Source organism: Dromiciops gliroides, chromosome 1 (genome assembly GCF_019393635.1).
Source record: "Dromiciops gliroides isolate mDroGli1 chromosome 1, mDroGli1.pri, whole genome shotgun sequence".
Classification (NCBI taxonomy): domain Eukaryota; kingdom Metazoa; phylum Chordata; class Mammalia; order Microbiotheria; family Microbiotheriidae; genus Dromiciops; species Dromiciops gliroides.
Window position 1 is genome coordinate 746,816,717 of NC_057861.1, and position 18,633 is coordinate 746,835,349.

The 18,633-nt window shown below is 37.1% G+C and overlaps 1 protein-coding gene across 9 annotated transcripts in view; it reads right to left on the minus strand.

Annotated features, from left to right (window-relative positions):
• Positions 1–18,633, minus strand: part of ITPRID1 (ITPR interacting domain containing 1) — a 163,223-nt gene that overhangs the window by 130,419 nt on the left and 14,171 nt on the right. For 2 of the 9 annotated variants that reach the window (XM_043968030.1, XM_043968039.1), the window contains one exon: positions 15,993–16,148. The exons of 6 other annotated variants lie outside the window; for them this stretch is intronic. The gene's annotated coding sequence lies outside the window, so the exon portion shown is untranslated. The remainder of the gene's footprint in view (positions 1–15,992; positions 16,149–18,633) is intronic. One more of the 9 variants, XM_043968054.1, reaches the window with a different exon arrangement.

The window sequence follows — 18,633 nt, forward strand, 5'->3', positions numbered from 1 at the left end:
TGGCCGAGAACAATCATACAGGAAGTGCAGGGCGGGGCATCTCCACACACCATAAAGGCCTCAGAGTAAAAGCCCGGTCACACAGCACCTATACACCTGCACAAGAAGCCCAAAACAGGGACCCTGGTGCCCCCAGAGCAGACCTCAACTTAAAGAATAAATAAATAAGCTGCAATAATGAGTAAGAAGCAAAAAAGAGCCCTCTCCATTGAGAGCTTCTGTATCAATAGGGAAGAAGCCAACACAAACTCAGATGAGGACAATAGCCTCAAATTGTCTACATCTGAAGCCTCACAAGGGAAGGTGAATTGGTCACAAGAACAAAAAGCCTTCCTGGAAGAGCTCAAAAAGGATTTTAAAAATCAATTGCAAGAGGTAGAAGAAAAAATGGGGAGAGAAATGAAAGCAAAACAAAACAACTATGAAAAAAGAATCAGCAGCTTGGAAAAGGAAGCTGAAGAAAACAAAGCCTTAAAAAAATCATTTGGCCAAATGGAAAAAAAGCTGCATAATCTCACTGAAGAAAACAATACCTTAAAAAATTCACTTAGCCAAATGGAAAAAAAGGTGCATAATCTCACTGAAGAAAACAGTACCTTAAAAAATTCACTTAGCCAAATGGAAAAAAAGGTGCATAATCTCACTGAAGAAAACAATGCCTTAAAAATTAAAGTGGGACAGTTGGAAGATAAGGAATCCATGAGACACCAAGAATCAGTCAAGCAGAATAAAAAAAATGAAAAAAATAGAAGAAAATGTGAAATACCTCATTGGAAAGACAACTGATCTGGAAAACAGATCGAGAAGAGACAATTTGAGAATCATTGGACTGCCTGAAAGCCATGACCAGAAAAAGAATCTAGATACCATATTCCAGGAAATTATTAAGGAGAACTGCCCTGATATCATAGAATCAGAGGATAAAATCATCATTGAAAGAATCCATCGATCACCTCCTGAAAGAGACCCCAAAAGGAAAACTCCAAGGAATATTGTAGCCAAATTCCAGAATTATCAGGTGAAGGAGAAAATACTCCAAGCAGCCAGAAAGAAGCAATTTAAATATCATGGAGCCACAGTCAGGATTGCTCAGGACCTGGCAGCTTCAACATTAAAGGACCGCAAGGCTTGGAATATGATATTCCGGAAGGCAAAGGAGATTGGATTGCAGCCGAGAATCTATTACCCAGCAAAAATGTGCATTTTCTTTCAGGGGAAAAGATGGACATTTAATGACATTGGGGACTTTCAATCTTTCCTGGTGAAAAGACCAGAACTGAATAGAAAATTTGATCTCAACATACAAGACTCAAGAGAAGTTTAAAAAGGTAAACAGAGGGGAAAAAAAAAAAGTTACCCTATTAGGTTAAACTGTTTATATCCCTACACAGGAAGATAATACCCATAACTCTTAAGAACTGTAAATGTATTTGGGCAGAGAGAAGGACTTTATATAGAGGGTATAAATATAAATTGTCTTTGATGTGATGATACAAAAGAATTAAGGGGATAAAAAGGGAGTCTATGGGGAGGAGAGGAAAGGGGAGGTGGAATGGGATGAATTATATCATATGAAGAGGTGGAAAAAAACCTATTATAATAGAGGGAAAGAAAAGAGGGGGGAACATGGTTTCAACCCTATTCTCATTAGATTTGACTCAAAGAGGGAATAACATATACGTTCATTGGGATAAAGAAACTTAACTCATTCTTTAGGGAAACAAAAGGGGAAGGGAAAGGGGGGGACTGATAGAAGGGAGGACAAAAGCAAGGGAGAAAAGGGTAAAGAAAAGAGAGGGGGGTGATAAAAAGGGAGAGCAGATTGGGGGAGGCAGGGGTAAGAAGTAAAACGTCGGTGAGGAGGAATAGGGTGAAAGAAGGGGGGAAAAGTACAAAGGGGGTAAATAGAATGGAGGGGAATAGACAGTCAGTAATAATAACTGTGAATGTGAATGGGATGAACTCTGCTATAAAACAGAAGCAAATTGCAGAGTGGATTAAAAACCAGAACCCTACAATATGCTGTTTACAAGAAACACATTTGAAGCAGAGAGATACACACGGAGTAAAGGTAAAAGGCTGGAGCAGAATATATTATGCCTCAGCTAAAGTAAAAAAGGCAGGGGTAGCAATCCTTATCTCAGACAAAGTGCAGGCAAAAATAGATCTCATTAAAAGAGATAAGGAAGGAAATTACATCTTACTTAAAGGTACTATAGATAATGAAGTAATATCAATATTGAATATGTATGCGCCAAGTGGTATAGCATCCAAGTTCTTAGAGGAGAAGTTAAATGAGTTACAAGAGGAATTAGATAGTAATACTATACTAGTGGGGGATCTGAATCTCCCCCTCTCAGAATTAGATAAATCTAGCCAAAAAATAAATAAGAAAGAAGTGAAAGAGGTGAATAGATTACTAGAAAAGTTAGACATGATATATGTCTGGAGAAAATTGAATGGGGATAGAAAGGAATATACCTTTTTCTCAGCAGTACATGGCACATTTTCAAAAATTGACCATGTATTAGGGCACAAAAACATCATAGTCAAATGTAGAAAGGCAGAAATAGTAAATGCATCCTTCTCAGATCATGATACAATAAAAATTACATGTAAGAAAGAGCCAGGGAAAAGTAGAATGAAAATCAATTGGAAACTAAATAATTTCATTCTAAAGAATGAATGGGCCAAACAAGAAATCATAGAAACAATCAATAACTTTATCCAAGAGAATGACAATAATGAGACAACATACCAAAATCTATGGGATGCAGCCAAAGCAGTGCTTAGGGGAAAATTTATAGCTCTAAATGCTTACATGAATAAGAAAGAGAAAGAGGAGATTAATGAATTGGGCATGCAACTTAAAAAGCTAGAGAAAGAACAAATTAGAAATCCCCAATTAGACACTAAATTAGAGATCCTGAAAATTAAAGGAGAAATCAATAAGATTGAAAGCAAAAAAACTATAGAATTAATCAATAAAACTAAGAGCTGGTTTTATGAAAAAACCAATAAAATAGATAAAATATTGGTTAATTTGATTAAAAAAAAGAAAGAAGAAAACCAAATTACCAGTATCAAAAATGAAAAGGGTGATGTTACCACCAATGAAGTGGAAATTAAAGCAATAATTAGGAAATATTTTGCCCAACTGTATGCCGATAAATTTGACAATCTAAATGAAATGGATGAATATTTACAAAAATACAAACTGCCCAGGTTAACTGAAGAGGAAATAAAATCCTTAAATAAACCCATATTAGAAAAAGAAATTGAACAAGCTATTAATGAACTCCCTAAGAAAAAATCCCCAGGGCCAGATGGGTTTACGGGTGAATTTTACCAAACATTTAAAGAACAATTAATTCCAATATTATACAAATTATTTGGAAAAATAGGTGAAGAAGGAGTTCTACCAAATTCGTTTTATGACACAAATATGGTGGTGATACCCAAACCAGGCAAAGCAAAAACAGAGAAAGAAAATTATAGACCAATTTCCCTAATGAATATTGATGCTAAAATCTTAAATAAGATATTAGCAAGGAGATTACAGCAAGTGATCACCAGGATAATACACTATGACCAGGTGGGATTTATACCAGGAATGCAGGGCTGGTTCAACATTAGGAAAACTATTAACATAATCAACCACATCAATAAGAAAACCAACCAAAATCATATGATTATCTCAATAGATGCAGAGAAAGCTTTTGACAAAGTACAGCACCCATTCCTAATAAAAACACTAGAGAGTTTAGGAATAGGGGGAGCTTTCCTTAGAATAATAAACAGTATCTACCTAAAGCCATCAGCAAGTATTATATGCAATGGAGATAAATTAGAGGCCTTCCCAATAAGATCAGGGGTGAAACAGGGATGTCCATTATCACCCCTATTATTTAATATTGTTCTAGAAATGTTAGCTTTAGCAATCAGAGAAGAGAAAGGAATTAAAGGAATTAGAATAGGCAAGGAGGAAACAAAACTATCACTCTTTGCAGATGATATGATGGTATACTTAAGGAATCCTCGAGAATCAAGTCAAAAATTACTTGAAACAATTAACAACTTTAGCAAAGTAGCAGGATATAAAATAAATCCACATAAATCATCAGCATTTCTATACACGACCAACAAAGTCCAGCAGCAAGAGATAGAAAGAGAAATTCCATTTAAAGTAACGGTAGGTAATATAAAATACTTGGGAGTCTACTTGCCAAGACAAACCCAGGAACTCTATGAACACAACTACCAAACACTCTTCACACAAATCAAATCAGATCTAAATAATTGGAAAGATATCAATTACTCATGGATAGGCAGAGCTAATATAGTAAAAATGACAATACTGCCTAAATTAATTTACTTATTCAGTGCCATACCAATCAGGCTACCTAAAAATTATTTTATACAGCTAGAAAAAATAATAACAAAATTCATCTGGAAAAACAAAAAATCAAGAATATCCAGGGAAATAATGAAAAAAAATTCACAGGAAGGTGGGTTAGCGGTACCAAACCTGGAGCTTTACTATAAAGCGGCAGTCATCAAAACTATCTGGTACTGGCTAAAAAGTAGAGTGGTAGATCAATGGAATAGGCTAGGCTCAGGAAATGCAGTAGTAAATGACACTAGTAATGTAGTGTTTGATAAACCCAAAGACTCCAGCTTCTGGGATAGGAACTCAGTATTTGACAAAAACTGCTGGGAAAACTGGAAGATAGTATGGCAGAAATTAGGCTTAGACCAACATCTTACACCTTATACTAAAATAAGGTCAAAATGGATACATGATTTAGACATAAGAGGTGATACCATAGGTAAATTAGGAGAGAAAGGAATAGTGTACCTATCAGATCTTTGGAAAGGAGAACAGTTTTTGACCAAACAAGAGATAGAATATATTATAAAATGCAAAGTGGATGATTTTGATTATATTAAATTAAAAAATTTTTGTACAAACAGAAGCAATGCATCCAAAATTGGAAGGGAGGCAGAAAGCTGGGAAACAATTTTTGAGGCCAGTGCTTCTGATAAAGGCCTCATCTCTAAAATATATAGGGAATTAAATCAAATTTATAAGAATCCAAGTCATTCCCCAATTGAGAAATGGTCAAAGGATATGAACAGGCAGTTTTCTGATGAAGAAACCAAAGCTATCTATTCCCATATGAAAAAATGCTCTAAATCTCTAATGATTAGAGAGATGCAAATTAAAACAACTCTGAGGTACCACCTGACACCTATCAGATTGGCTAAAATGACAAAAAAGGAAGATAATAAATGTTGGAGAGGCTGGAACACTAATGCATTGTTGGTGGAGCTGTGTGCTGATCCAACCATTCTGGAGAGCAATTTGGAATTATGCCCAAAGGGCGATAAAGCTGTGCATACCCTTTGACCCAGCAATCCCACTTTTAGGTCTTTTGCCCAAAGAAATCATGGAAGGGGGAAAGGGACCCACATGTACAAAAATATTTATAGCTGCTCTTTACGTGGTAGCAAGGAATTGGAAGTTGAGGGGGTGCCCATCAATTGGGGAATGGCTGGACAAGTTGTGGTATATGAATACAATGGAATACTATTGTGCTGTAAGAAATGATGAGCAGGAAGAGTTCAGAGAAACCTGGAGGGTCTTACGTGAGCTGATGATGAGTGAGATGAGCAGAACCAGAAGAACATTGTACACAGTATCATCAACATTGAGTGTTGACCTACTGTGATGGACTATATTCTTCTCACCAATGGAATGGTACAGAAGAGTTCCAGGGAACTCATGATAGAAGAGGATCTCCAAATCCAAGAAAAAAAAAGAAAGAAAGAACTGTGGAGTATAGATGCTGATTGAACCATATTATTTCTTTTGTTTTGGGTGCTGTAGTTTTTTTTCTATTTTGAGGTTTTACATCACTGCTCTGATTCTTTCTCTTGTAACAGGATTAATGCAGAAATAGGATTAATGTTATTATGTGTATATATATATGTGTGTGTGTATATATATATATGTATATGTATAGAGATATATAGATATAACCTATATCAAATTACCTGCTGTCTAGGGGAGGGGGGAGGGAGGGGAGGGAGGGAGAAAAATCTGAAATTGTAAAGCATGTATAAACAAAAGTTGAGAACTATCTTTACATGTAACAGAAAAAATAAAATATCTCATAAAAAAAAATCAATTGAGGGGCAGCTAGGTGGTACAGTGGATAAAGCACTGGCCCTGGATTCAGGAAGACCTTAGTTCAAATCCGGCCTCAGACACTTGACACTTACTAGCTGTGTGACCCTGAGCAAGTCACTTAACCCCCATTGCCCCACCAAAAAAAAAAAATCAATTGAGAGAGGTAGAAGAAAAACTGGGGAGAGAAATAAAAGCAACACAAGAAAATTATGAAAAAAGAATCAGCAGCTTGGAAAGGAAGCACAAAGATTGATTGAAGGAAACAATTCCTTAAAAAATTAATTTGGCCAAATGGAAAAGAAGGTGCATAATCTCAATGAAAAAAACAATGCCTTAAAAATTCAAATTGGACAGTTGGAAGCTAATGACTCCATGAGACACCAGGAATCAGTCAAATAGAATCAAAAGAAAGAAAAAAATAGAAGAAAATGTGAAATATTTCATTGGAAAGACGACTGACCTGGAAAAGAGATTCAAGAGAGACAATTTGAGAATTGTTGTATTGCCTGAAAGCCATGATCAGAAAAAGAGTGTAGACACCATATTCCAGGAAATTATCAAGGAGAACTTCCCTGATATTATAGAATCAGAGGATAAAATCATCATTGAAAAAATCCACCAATCACCTCCTAAAAGAGACCCCAAAAGTAAAACTCCAAGGAATATTGTAGCCAAATTCCAGAGTTATAAAGTAAAGGAAAAAATTACTCCAAGCAGCCAGAAAGAAGCAATTTAAATATCATGGAGCCACAGTCATGATTGCATAGTACCTGGCAGCTTCAACATTAAAGGATCACAAGGTTTAGAATATAATATCCTGAAAGGCAAAGGAGCTTGGATCACAGCCAAGAATCTATTACCCAGCAAAACTGATCATTCTCTTTCAGGGGAAAAGATGGGCATTCAATGAAATAGGGGACTTTCAAGGTTTCCTGATGAAAAGTCTAGAACCGAATAGACAATTCGATCTTATCATAGAAGACTCCAGAGAAGTTTAAAAAGGTAAACAGGGGGGAAAAATCATTCAATAAGGTTAAACTCTTTACATCTCTACACAGGAAAATGATACTTATAACTCTTGAGAACTTTACCTTTATTTTGGCAGACAGAAGGATTATATACATAGGGTATAAATATAAATTGTCTTTGATTTGATGATATAAAGAAAATTAAGGGTTTAAAAAACAGAAATTTGGCAGCAGCAATAAAAGATAATAAAAATGAAAGGAATAATAATTGGCAAAGAAGAAATTAAAACATTTCTGCTTATATATGGCATGCTTATATACCTAGAAAAGCCAAGACAGTCAGCAACAACAACAAAAACAATTTAAAACACATCTATTAAAAGAGCATGATCCAAAATAAGCCCACAGGCATATACTTTTATCCATACAATTCCTAAGACTCAAGGAGAACTGATAGATAAGTATCCTTTGCAATGAAGACAAAATGTATCAAGTATGTAGGTGCTAACTTATCAAAATATATAAGAAACCTATGCAAAGACAATTTTAAAGGCACCATAATAAAAATCAAGGAAGAATATGTTATGGGGGAGAGGTGATGATTCTTAGGTATTTTTCAATAAAGAATTACACTCTCAAACACAGTCCAATTGGAATTAAAGTAGTCTTTTACTTGGCCCTAGAAAGTCAAAGACCTCATCCCTGGGGAGGAGAACTTAGAAACATTCTCCTCCTTGAACAGAGGGAAGGCAAAAGCTTTTATAGAGGATAGATGAGGCATCCACTTGAAAACTGGGAAGTTCCATTTTGGGGTGGAGAAATCTTGGATATTTGTCATGTTTCTGAGAGTCTAGGGGGATCTTCTTGAACTGATGGTCCTGACCTTTGGGGTTATCTCTGTCTCCTAGCTCAGATCAGGTAGTAGCCATGCCTAATTGACTTTCCTGCTATAGAATTTTATCTCCCCTTGCTTCTTAAGCATGTCTGTCCTGATATCTAGTTTGTCAATCTAAACTTTATACTCCCTTGATTCTGTGATATGTCTGTCTTGTTATCTGATCATCTTTGGTTTTCCATCTCACAGAAGAAACTTATTCTGACTTATTCTAAGCCCCATATCACTTCAAATTGATAGAAAATAAAGAAAAAATAAAAAAATAAAAAAAAATAGAAAAAAAAAGACAGGAGTAGAGGTAATACTTCTTTCTCAAAAATTTTGGTGCTTTCTTCCCTCAGTATTATTTTGCATCTATTTTGTACAAGATGCTCCAGAAGTCTTAGTGAAACTTTAAGCTACATTAAATTTAATTATTAAATTACATATAATTATGTATAATTTAATTATTAAGTTACATATAATCATTTATAATTTAATTATTAAATTTTAATCATTAAATTAATTTAATATTTATTTTAAAGCATTTAATGTTTTTGATTTAATAATTAAATCTATTTTGAGTTTTAAATTTATTTAAAAATGTAAAATATAAATAAAATTTAGATAATAAAATTATAAAATTTATAACATAAAAACTATAAAATTTTACAAAAATATAAAATAAAAATATTTATAAATAATTTTTTAGAATTTATAAAATAAACATTTTATAAGTTTCCATTTAACAGTTTCATAATTTTTAAAAGCTTAAGTCTGCACTAAGACTTTTTAGACAGCTTGTATTTTATTGTTCTATGTACATGGTTTCCCTCCCTTTCCCAGTAGAATGCAAGCCCCTTAGGAGTGGGGACTAGCCACATTTTTATTTTTGTAATTCCATCCTAGTACAGTCCCTGGCATAGAAAAGGAACTTTAAACATGCTTATTGAATTGATTCAAACTGAAGTGAATGATAGATATCCTCAAAGCACTGGGATACCAGTCAGGTGGAAGATTATGTAAGAAAATGATGGGGTTCTATGAGATCCAGAGAGCCTGGCCAAACCTTTCTTAAGGCCAGCCCAGAGTCAGGAGAATTTCAAAGGAAATGTGGTTGGACACTGGACTGTGAATAGGCATTAGAACCACACCTACCTGAAATCTTTTTCCCCTCAGAGGGCTCCATACTCTGACATCAGCATGCAGTGCAAAGAAACCACCCTCAAATCCAGTAAACCAATAGATTTGAATGATAATAGCCAATTTGCTTTGAGCAATGTGTAAGGGTGGGCTCTCCTCTGTCCCACAGCAAGCTTATACAGTCACACTCTTTTGGCCCTGGAACATGGAGGGGGTAGATCTGGCCCACTATGGCTCCTTACTATCTCTCATTCTTAACTTTCTTTCTTTTTTTTTTTTTTTTTGGTGAGGCAATTTGGGTTAAGTGACTTGCCCAGGGTCACACAGCTATTAAGTGTCAAGTGTCTGAGGTCAGATTTGAACTCAGGTCCTCCTGAATCCAGGGCTGGTGCTCTATCCACTGCTCCACTTAGCTGCCCCTTCCTTCTTAACTTTCTGAGCCATATGCTGTCTTTACTAATATTTAATATGGTTTAATAAATGCTTAATGCCCCCAAACTGGTACAGTAGCTTCTAATTTCTAATTAGCAGTACATTAGAACCCCAGCTAATTTCCCCTAAAACTTCGGAAAGTAATAAGATGATCCCATATAATTTTAATTGCCACAATCACATTAGATTCTTTAATTCTCTAAAGTGCCAAATCAGCAAAAATTAGTAGTGGTTACAAAGAAACAAATTTGGGGTTTCTGTCAGGAAACAAAGAAAACTTTATTAACCATTTCGTGTGTCCCAAAGAGGAAGGAGCTGCCTGAAGAAATGGAGGTTCCTCACCACAGTGTAAGTTGATCATTGCTGAAATATGTTGGACAAGAAGGTCAATTCATGCAATAAAGAAATCTTGTGAAATGCTCACATGTATTTGAATTCAAGCTGTTTCAAATTATAATCATGTAAAAGCTAGTCACCAGGGGTAGCTAGGTGGTGGCACAGTAGATAGAGCACTGGCCATGGATTCAGGAGTACCTGAGTTCAAATCCGGCCTCAGACACTTAACACTTACTAGCTGTGTGACCCTGGGCAAGTCAGCTAACCCCAATTGCCTCACCAAAAAAAAAAAAAAAGCTAGTCATTAGTTCTAGCCCAGTGGAAATATGGCCAGGGAATTCAAATAATGCAACCATTGCCTGGGATTTATTCTTCACACTAATCAAGACTTGGCTGTAGACTGGTTTTTTGTTTGTTTTGGTCTTTCTTTTGTTTTTTGTATGGATTGGGAGATGCTGAGCATCTTAGAAATTCTGTGATTCTGTGAGCATTTGGAATGAAATGAATGGGTGGGAGGAGTTCCTCAACTGTGTAATTTAAATTTCTAAATGTGGGTTCTAATCTGTCCCCCCAGTTGTTGGGGGAAACTGACTAAAATCACTGATAAAGGAGTTTAGGTTTTTTAAGGGTTTATTGAAAGATAATAAAAGAAAGAGAAAGTTTTGAGAACAGAATTCCTACAACCTGGCAATCCTATCTTTCCTCAACTCCTCTGTGAAGTCCTCTGCCGCCACCTCGATGTCAGGAACCAAAAGAGAGCTAGCTCCCTGCACAGGCTCAGCTTCCTCCTTCCTGCCCCCTCCGAGAAATGGGAGGTTCTTCAGGCTAATTGGTTTACTGGGCCGGAAGGTGGTCAAAGTTCAAAATTGTTTGCTTCTGAGAACCATGCTTTCTTAAGTACTCTCAAGTACCAGCCAGATGTGCTTAGAATCTAGTTAACTAGAAGTCAGCCATTAATCCAGTCAACAGGCAAGTCCAATTAAATCAGTTTAAATCAATCTCCAGGTGGACCCTTGAGTATCTGCTAAATCCCTGATCTTAACACACAACCTATATCCTGTGCTCATAGTTTGAGGAAGTAGAGCTGAAATACAATGCTTCAAAACTAACTTATAAATTTAAATATAGATGGAAGGAATTACCAAGCATTTCAGCCACCAATTCACAAGCATTTACTAAGGGCTCCTTAAATGTTAAGACCTGGGGCTGTAAAGACAAAATTAAAAGTTCCCTGTCCTGGAGGAGCTTACATTCAAGAAGTGCATGCCTTGAGACTACCAATACATTATTCTGTAAAGTTAGATAAAGTCATAAGAAAAATCAAATGGAAAAATAACCTTGCAAAAATATTGAGGAAAATCATGAAAAATGAAGGGAGACCAGCACTGCCAGATCTCATAAAAGAACTGGGAGACAATAAATCTAAAGGCTGTATGTTACTGGAAACTGAATAGAGAAATAGATCAATAGAACAGACTGGAGATCCCAGAAATAGAACCCAATGTATACAAATGTTGGTGTTTGATAAACCCACGCTTCACAAACATTGAGGGTTGGACTCACTATTTCTGGGAAGGCTGGATAACTATATGGCAGAAAGAAAATGGGTTAGAACCATATCTTAAACCACATATCACAATAAGTCTAAGTGGATTAGTAATTTAAATATTTAAATAAAGTAGAAAAGAAAAGAATAATATATTTTGTCAATCAAGAAATGAGAAATATGTCCTTGATTACACAGAAGTAAAATGATTTTACAAAAAAAATTAAGTATTAAAAATAAATATATTATGAAAACATTTACAGAATCTGTAAGGAACTGATAAATATCTAACAATAGTGACTAGACAATAGATAAAGGGTCATAGGACATAGGCAGTCAATTTTCAAAATACAAATGGTTAATAAACACATAAAAGGATAATCAGATTTTTTTTGAGGGCTAAATTAAAATGAACAGTGCTTCAGGTGATGCCTCAAAAGCAATAGTTGCTGTCATGATTTCACTTAAGGCAATAAGAAAAATTGATACTATAAAGAGAGAAGATATATAATAATGAATATTGTATTTCATGAGACAAGATTAGTATTAAATATGTATAAATCAAATAGCATAACATCTAAGTTCTTAAACAAAAAGTTAACTGAAATTCAAAAAGCACTTCCTAGACAATTATAGGTGACTTTAATGTCAATGTCTTTCTTTAAGAGCTTGATAATCTAATAGAAAGATAAATGCGATGTAATTTATTGTGTTTTACTTTCCTATTAATCAAACAGCTCCATATGACTTAAAACAACATAAATCAGGTAATCAAAATCAATGATAACTTGAACTTAATCTGATAGTAAAGAACCTATCACCCTCAAGTTTCAACTTTTCTTTATGGTGAAAAAGGTAAATTCGATCAAGAGTTTCCAGGAACCAAATTTGATCATGACATTTAATATGCTTTATTATGTCCTTTTTTTTAGTCATTGTTCAGTTGTGCTGACTCTTTCTGACTCTATTTGGGGTTTTCTAGGCAGCGATATTAGAGTGGTTTGCCATTTCCTGTGCTATCTCACCTAATGTGGTCATTGTGTATACTGATCTCCTGGTTCTGATTTCCTTGCTCCTCATAACAATAGACACATGTTCCTTTGAATTCCTTGCAGGGTGGTGCATGAATTAAAACCTGTTAATAGATGTCCTGGATGGTCATCTATTGTGTCCAGAAAATCTTCATGTTAAGCTTACCGATTACAATGTTCACCAACCATTGGACATTCCTTTGTTACCATCATGGCTGCCAAAGGTACAACAACCCTAGCAACTTTGTACTGGGCTCCGGGAGGCAGATAAAGGAGCTCTGCTCTCACAGATTTCCTAACATTCAGAGAGGAACAAATCAAGGTTATATTCAAATACCACCTTAGACTCAGTACCATTAACAAAAATGTTTAAGAATACAATGTTGGTGTGGCTATGGGGAAGTGGGCACTCAATGCTTGGTTGAAAGGAGTGTTAATTGGTGTAAATAATTCAGAAATAAATAGGGCAGTTTGTGAGAAGATCTGGCAAACTGACCACACCTTTAACTCAGCAATTCTGGGCCAAGGATATAACCCTAAAAATAGTATACAATGACCAAAGGGCCTTTGTGAAGAACTGTTTATAGTTGCTGTTTGCAAGAGACAAAAATGGAAACAATTCATAGGTCCAATGTTTGGAGACGACTCAATAAATACAATAATACTTATCCAAATAAGAATATCATGGCCTCATAAAACAACTAACATGAAGCATAACAAATAAATATAAAAAGACAATAAGAATTTCTATAAAGTGAAATCAGTAGAACCAATACTTTTGGTACATTGACTATAACTAGGGAGGGGAAGGGAAGATGGAAGATGATGGAGAAGAAAGGAAGAAAAGAGAAGAAATGGATGGAAGAGAAGAGAGGGATGAAAGGAAGGGGAAAGAAAAAAGTGGGGTGGGAAGGAGGGAGGAAAACAAAATAGGAAGTGGAACTAGACCCTCAGGCAGACTTGGAAATAGACTTAGACCAAAATTTGTTTTCTTTTGCTTTTCAAATTCATTTGCTTCTGCCTTAACAAAAAATGGAGGGTTTATATCATATTTTATGACTTATCTCATAGGTTTATTTTATTATTTATTTTGTGGCAAGTAATTACATATACATTTTTGGAGGAAAACCAAGCAAGTGAGACTTTAAGCTCACTGTTAGTGAGCAAGGTCTGCCCCAACTGACCCAGGAGCTAATGGGATCTCAGGGTGCATTGAAAGTGATGTGTTATCGGGGGCAGCTAGATGGCACAGTGGATAGAGCACCGGCCCTGGAGTCAGGAGTACCTGAGTTCAAATCCGGCCTCAGACACTTAACACTTACTAGCTGTGTGACCCTGGGCAAGTCACTTAAACCCAATTGCCTTACTTTAAAAAAAAAAAAAGGAAGTGATGTGTTATCTAGAGGGAGCTCAAAGTCCTGCCATGTCCTGATCTCATCCCATGTGGAGTATCATGTCTGGTCCTGGATGTCACATTTTCCAAAGGGCATTAATAAGCTGGAGAGTATCTAAGGGAGGACAAGCAGGAAGGTGAGAGACTCTAAGACCACAAGATCCAAGGATCAGTTGAGAGGAAAAACAAACTAACCAGAGTATAAAACCTAGAGAAGAGAAGACTAGGAGATGACATGAATGCTTACTGCCTACATGCATCTAAAGGGCTGCCATGTGGAGGAGAGACTAGATTTGTTCTCCTTGGCTCCAAAAGGAGCTATTTCTCCAACCATTCCTTCTCTGTCTCTCTTAACAGGCTATCACCTCTCCAGATTTTATCCCTAGCACCATGTATGTAATGGCATCTTCTGCTTCAACCAGATCAGACACTTCATGCCTCTCATTGTACCATGTTCATGCTTGATTCTCTGGAATGCATGATCTCTCCACCTAGATAGCGATACAACATTCCACTTCTGAAGTGTTTGCCTCCCCTCTTGGCTAAACATTTGGTTTCCTCACCTTGTGACTTGGAAGAAGTTATATAAGATCTTCCTAGGATCTTAGGATTTAGATTTGGAAAGAACCTTTGAAATCTCACTCTGTTAAACAAATGAGGACCAATGTCACACAGATACTGAATAGCAAGGACAGAATTCCTTCCGAGGACAGGTTCTGACATCAAAATTAGTGCTTTTTCCATTATACTTCAATTTATTATTTCCTTATCTATGCATGCATATGCTTATGCAAATACACCTAGCATTACCTGTTCCATACTGCTATACTCTGTGTGGGGATATATACTGATCAGACTATAACCCCTGTCCTAGGCATGCATCAAAGTGGCACACAGTACTGGAGGCTCCAAGCCACTTTTTCTAGCCATTTGCCCCTTTCTCTACTCTCATATTCTGACATAGAACTGGAGATGAGTTCCCCAGCCTCCACTCATGAACACTCACTGTCTACCTTAGCCCATTCTAAATCACCTCCTCTTAGGTCACTCCAAAAATAAACTGTTGGTCGTTGTCCTCAACAGCTATCATTTAAAAAGTTCAAGTGTAGAGCCCAAACTAGGAAATCCAGCACATACAGCAAATCCAATTGATCAGGGATAGATAGTACATTTCTAGGGGAGACTGAAAGATCAGTTTCAGTCCTCTCTCTCCCCCGCCCCTATAACATTCAGTTCCTGCCTGGGATGAACCCAGGAGAACAGAGGAGATGGTGATGGACTCTTTTGTCTAGATCAGGAAAGAACCACACCTAGACACTGGACTTTGCCCCTCAGCTATGGTCTTTTGCTTGCTCTTCTCTGATGTTATCTGTAGAGTTCATTTGGATTTGGACAACTCATCCCCAGTTCAAGTTTGCAATGTTCCCTCAAACAAACCTGTAATGTGGGAAATGCCTATATTATTACTTCCATTCACTGAGGTTTTGAGAATGTCGGTGATGTGACCAGGATCACACAACCAACAAATGTATGAGATGAGAGTCCCACCCTGGCCTCTGGCTTCCAAGTCCAACCTTCTCTGTAATGATCAATTTCGGGCTATTCCTGTAAACTATATGATGTCCACATTCAAACAAAGTCTGAAGAAGTGGGTTACCCTAGATGTCTCTCAGAAATGTGGGTGCTGGGGGCAGCTAGGTGGTACAGTGGATAAAGCACTGGCCCTGGATTCAGGAGGACCTGATTTCAAATTTGGCCTCAGACACTTGACACTTACTAGCTATGTGACTCTGGCCAAGTCACTTAATCCTCATTGCCCCGCAAAAAAAAAAGAAAAAAAAAAAGAAAAGAAATGTGGGTGCTTAGTTATATATGGTGCAAGGAAGATAGATTTTTTTTTTCATTTTTCAACTGGATATTTCACATTTTATAGCTACAACCTTAGTCAGGATGACATGGGGACCCCTCACTCTTTGTAGATGGATGTTAGGAACTGCCCTTGGCTCTGACTCAACATCCCCCTTTGCCTATTACCCAGCTGTTTAGCATACTGCTACATCATTCACCTGTTCCTACCTCTATGCCCTGAGATGGACATGTCCTAAGTAGGAAACCACAGGAAACAGATGAGATCACTTTTCTTGGGTCATAGCTGCCATGTTTTCAAGGGTTCTTTGTTTCTGGCATCTGGTATGCCTGGTTCCTGATGATTCCAAGGATACATTATGGTGCCTAGGGAGTAAAAAAAAACAACCTTCTGGCTTTAGAGTGAAAGGACCTGGGTTAAAATCCTGACTGTGCTATGCACCAATTATGTTATGGGGGAAATTGATGGGGGTTTGGGGTAGGGGTTCTTAGGAATTCTTCTTTAAAGAATTATACCCTGGATAGAGCACTGGCCCTGGAGTCAGGAGTACCTGGGTTCAAATCTGGCCTCAGACACTTGACACTTACTAGCTATGTGACCCTGGGCAAGTCACTTAACCCCCATTGCCCGCAAAAAAAAAAAAAAAAGAATTATACCCTCTTGCACACAAATCCAATTAGAACAAAATAATATTTTATTTAGGCACTAGGGAAAGGAAACCAAGAGAGAAGTTCTTGGACTTCTCATTGGGAGAAGGCATGGCACAGAGGCATGGCTCTCTGAGATACCTTTCTTCTGGAGCAGGAGACAGGCAGACACTTTCATAGCAGACTGATGGTAGTCCATGGGGTGACTGTGGAAAGTCCCCTTATTGGGTAGTGGGTTGGAAGCAGTCTGGTGAGGGGTGGTTGTTCTGCCCCTCAAACCACTTTGGCAGCAGCCACACCTAATAAGATTATCTCAAGGGGTGGGGGAAACTGGAATGAATAGTGGTGGTCCTATAGTTATCTCAGCCCAGATCCCTTGCTGCTTATCTCTTTAGGTGTGTCAGTCCTTTGGTTTAGTTTCTCAAGGAGAAGTTTCCTTGATTTCCTCCAGAAAACTTCTGAGGTCCCCCAGACCCATAACTGATTATGTAACCTTGAGTAATTTACTTAAGCTCTCTGTGCCTTGGTTTCCTCATCTGTAAAGTAACAGAATTGGACTTGGATGGGCTCTGATCTAGAGCAGTAAGTCTTACTTGATACTTTGTCTTGCTTTTTGGTATGAATGACCTGACTCTTCACTAATTATTTGCTCTTAAAAAACACATGTTTAATAATAACTTTTGTTTTTACATTCATTACCTAGATTTCACTCTTTGAGCTTTCCATTTCTCCCTTCCAAAGAATGGATTTAAAAAGAAGAGAAGAAAAATTCAACAAAACAAATCAATTTTTTAAAAAATGATATTGTATGCAATGTTCCACACCAGTGGACACATCATTTCTGCTAAAGGATATATGGAGGGAGGGAAATGTGTCTTCCCATACCCCTTCTTTAGGGTCAAGCTCATTCATTAAAATTTTATGCTAATGTATTCTAGACACACACACACACACTCCACTGTGACCTCTAATCCCATATATACTCTAACGTTTACTTGTTTTTAAACATACTTTCTACCAGATATTGGGAGCTCTCTGGGGCTGGGGTTGGTCCTCTTTATTTTCCCATCTTTGCCTCATCTCTCCCAATGCCAATTCCCTGTCCTGCCTTGGTGATCCATATATAGTCTCAATAGGATATTTGCAAAGCATAACAAGGGGATCCAAACTAAGATGAAAAGTTCTACCTTAAAATCTGCCCCAGTGCTGCTGTTAGCAGTACCAGATGGGTACTGCTATCTACTTCCAGTGGTCAATCACTAATTATCTAATCAGGTGGCCATATCTTATGAGAAAATATTTACACTGCCTGCTGGATAGCCATTTTCCTTTACATTCCTTATCAAAAGTCAGACAAGCCCTCTTGGTAAAAGTCAATATGAGCCTTTCATGGTGGTGTGTTCTAGGTGACTGATAATGCCTCATGATTAAATGAAATGAGCATAGTATTTTTTCCCCGTATGATAGCAAAGGTTTTAATTTCTTGAGAGAGATATCCCTCCCTCTCACAGCTAGGAACAAGGAAGGGAGAAAGCCTGCCTCAATGAGAAGAAATCAAGGTTCAGACTCACTCATGCTCACAGCTCTAGAGGCTACTTCCTCCTTGACTAGATTATTAACAGAGATAAACATCATTAGTATTCATTGCCCTCCTCCAGGAAGCACAGTGTTCATCCTCTCTTGCCCACTCTTGGTAGAATTAGAAATCTACACATAGAGAAAACACAGCTCCCTGTTCTCTCCTCCTACTATTCCCTACTCAATTCCTAATAAACTGCAGAAGATTCCAGAGCATATCAATATCTTCCTTTAGATGGGTGGGCCCTCAGCAAGACAGCTGGGCTGTCAGTGCCCTTATCCAATGTCTTTCTGCTTAAAGCAAACCTAAAGAAATGAACCCAGGTTTGGTTTTTTTTTTTTTTGACTCCCAGTCCGGCACTGAAGCTATCCTACCATTCTGCCTTTCGATAACTTTAGGCCTTAGTTTTCTTATCTACAAAATCAAGGCTTAGACTCAATTCCCTCCAAAGTCTCTTCCAACTTAAAAATTTTATTCCATTCTTATATTCTAATGTGGCTTAGTGGGAAGAGCAGTGCATTTCCCTCCCAGGGTGAGTGTGAGGAGGATCAAATGAGATAATATATGTAAAGTGCTTTGCAAACCTTAAAGCTCTCTCTAAATGTTAGCTGTTATTGTATTTGA